Source organism: Zalophus californianus, chromosome 6 (assembly GCF_009762305.2).
Source record: "Zalophus californianus isolate mZalCal1 chromosome 6, mZalCal1.pri.v2, whole genome shotgun sequence".
NCBI lineage: Eukaryota > Metazoa > Chordata > Mammalia > Carnivora > Otariidae > Zalophus > Zalophus californianus.
In genome coordinates, this window is record NC_045600.1 from 97,420,700 (window position 1) to 97,424,531 (window position 3,832).

Here is a 3,832-nt window from a genome sequence, read left to right on the forward strand (position 1 = left end):
CACACACACACAAAGCCTGGGAACATTCATGTCAAATTTTAACAGTGATTAATTCTAGGAATTAGAATTTAAAAGGGAATAGGGAGAAAGGGGAGGGAGGAGCTTTCTTATTATTTGACATGCTTCTCTATGGTTAGTTTAGGTTGTTTGGGTTTGTTTGCTTTTGTTTACAAAGAGAACAAAGGCACCGTTTGATAGGATCCACAACATATTGAGCAACAAGCATTGAATTACTTCCACTACTCTTTGTTGAAATGTGCACAATGGGCCTAATTTATTTTTTTAATGTCTACATTCTGAATGTTGGTTCTTTAAAAAAGACTTTAGGAACTCTGGGGCCTCATTGGTATGTCTGCAACATAACCTTTTTATGGGGTGAGTATACAATTTTAGGCTCATTCATTTCAGTATTTAACAATTTTAACTAATTTCAGGCACTCCATTGGTTTTAGATTCCTTGGCACAAGCAATGTATCATATTTTTAGCCACCGTTTTATCTGTCACTGAAGTCTTAATAATATGACATATCTTCCCTAACAGGTCACCAAATGTTTCTATTTAGACTGGTTTCAACTCCTTATGAAAGAACATTCATTTTGGATTTCAGCTTCAACTGTTCTAAGTTAGTCAACCTATGTAAGTCTTACTTTCCCCATCTCTGAATGATTATAAGAGCTGCACTTCCAAATAAAATTGTGAAAGGCAATGGACATAAAATACTTCATATAGTGCTTGGCACTTAGTAAATTGGTTGTGAATATTATAAGGGTCTTCTGTTTTCCAATATCTGACAAAAATATTTTTCTCTGGAATTCTCCCAAACAATAATCTGTTTAGAGAATGACAAATGAGTTAAGTATTAGGTACAAAATAGAAATAGATGGGAGGAGGTAAAAACAGTGGGATAGGTTCCAACAACGCATCTTTGTGCCTCTGTTATATCCAGACACCATCTTGTGTATGGGGGATACAGAGATAAATTTACTTGAACAAGCTTGTTGACCGGCATAACAGAAACTATCAGTTATGCCCAGCAACACCTCTTCACTTTCTGGTAGGCACATGGCAGCTGAGATTAAAAATTACATTTCCTGGCCCCTGATGCAGCTATGTATGGCCATATGGTCAAGTTGTGGGCAATGGGCCAAAAGGAGTGACTGTCCCTAAAAGGGGAGTGTCTTTCCTCACCTGGCCTTTTCTTTAAATTTATTTTTTTGGGGCAGTTTTAAGTTCACAGCAAAATTTAGGAGAAGGTATAGAGATTTCCAATATACTTCTTGCTGAAGAGCTTTTTCAAAAGCTATTTTTAGCATGAATGGTTAGATTATATAAGGGAAATTTTGATGACTAATACTCTACCGAGATTATTCTTTTTAGTAGTTATATATGAAAGCCAGAGGATCATTTGATTGAGCCACATTAACATTTGTCTGTTTGATTATATTACTGAGTTTGAAATAATAACTTTATAATTTGTATTCATAGTTTTTATTGACCTAAACTGGCCACATTTAAACTGCTAATGGTTTATACATTTACCAGATTAAGCAAAGGATGGAAAAACATTTCACTGTGAAATGTGTCATCCTCCAGGAGTTTCATCAAATTGTCTTTGCCCACTAGCTACAATAAAGCTAATGCATCTACTAACATAAAAGAGTGCACTGGTTTTGTTGAGGTTTATTTACTAGCCTAATGATTATTTCAGTAAAGCCAGGACTCTAAATGACAGCCACATGGATAATTGCATCGTAATGTGTTTTCTTTTAAATTTAGTCAGGTTAATTTCATACCTAACACAACTAGTGCTTTTCAAATGCTGTGATTGGTATAATATGAATGAAAAACAAATAATTTGTTTGTAAAATATTTGAACATATTAGTTCTAATACTATCTACTGTGTTTTTTCCAAAGTACATTTTAGTAATATTGATAAATAACAAATCATTTATTTCTCATTTGAAAAATTAACTTTTATATTTGAGAATGAGTATTATAAATTTATTATACATTTTTGTGACTAGGAAAGGTAAGATTGTTAGCTCTCTTTTCTGCAAACTTTGAGCTCTGTGACTGCTATCCATTTGAAATGGAACTTACCTAGAGGGGTCACTTAATTGAGCTCTTGGTTGTCATGGAATTGGCCAGTTAAATTCTGGCCTACCTTATCATTTTGGTATCTTTTGATAAATAGAAGATCTTATTTATAATGTATTCAAATTTATCAATATTCCATTATGGTCAGTACTTTCTGTTTTTTTCTTTTTGTTTTGTTTTCTGTTTCTATAGAAAACTTTCTATATCAAAGTTGTGAAGTCATTCTTCTATGTTATATATCAAAATTTTATTATTTGATTTTTCACACTTAGATTTCTAATCCACCTTGAATGTTTCCATGTATGATGTGAGAAAAGGTCAGGTCCACATTTTTCTCAGTTAGATGGGGCTTTCTCTCCCTTCTGACCTGCAATAGCATTTTGTCATAAATCAACAATCCATTACAGCAGAGCTGTAATGTCATTGCATACTAAATATAATTATATGTCATCTAATTTAACAACAAAATATTTCCTACTCCACTGCACCTTAAGAAAACATGGCATTTGGAGCCCACTTTTACTTGCCTTACTTTTTTTGACATAGTGGGGATGCACTGGTAATAAAAACTAAAACAAAATGTTGCACATGGTGGTACACACGACACTTGAAACACAGGTCAGTTATAACTGCATCATTGCAATTTATAGTGCCACCCCACAACAGTGTGAAGTGATGACAGAGCTACATAAGATCTCTGTTGCAACTACAGTTGACCCTTGAACAATGTGGTGGTTGGAGGTGATGATCGACCACAGCTGAGAATCCACATATAAATTTTGGCTCCCTCAAGACTTAACTACGAATAGCCTACTATTAAATGGAAAGCCTTACTGATAACATGTCAATTAACACATATTTTGTATGTGTGTATATACTGTATATATGTGTATATGTTATACTATAGTCTCACATAAAGTAAGCTAGAGACAAGAAAATGTTATTAAGAAATTCATAAGAGAAAATATGTTTACAGTACTGTATTTATAGATAATGTAAGTTAACACCGTCTGTTTATAAGATAAATTGTTAGTATCTACATCAATACCATCTGATATGATATAAAGCACTGTAGGTGTTACATACATTACTAACATTTGACATTAAAAATGAAAAGATAATGTGAAAAAGAAATTTATATTTATTTATAGGTATAACGATTCATACACTGATAACAAAGAAGCAGTGATATAATTGCTTTATGGTAGCCTAGTGTAATCAACCCTATTGCTTCATGGTAGCCTAGCCTATATACTAATGGATGAGTTGTTATAAAATTTTTGTGGCATAGAGTATAACAGTCATATTCATAATACAGTATTGGAAACATTGTTACATTTTTTAAAAAGAAAAGAAGACCTGTGTTGATAGGTTGACATGCAGTTTCTCTAATTATGAGAGGCATACTGTAATTCTTTTTTTTTTTTTTAAAGATTTTATTTTTATTTATTCGAGAGAGAGAGAATGAAAGATAGAGAGCACGAGAGGGAAGAGGGTCAGAGGGAGAAGCAGACTCCCTGCTGAGCAGGGAGCCCGATGTGGGACTCGATCCCGGGACTCCAGGATCATGACCTGAGCCGAAGGCAGTCGCTTAACCAACTGAGCCACCCAGGCGCCCCATACTGTAATTCTTGAAAGCAAAGTTCTAAAACAGAAAACTAACACATTGTTAATTTTATATTAATTATCGCTCACCTTATGCCTATGTGAGGATGGGCTCTCCACTTCCATAT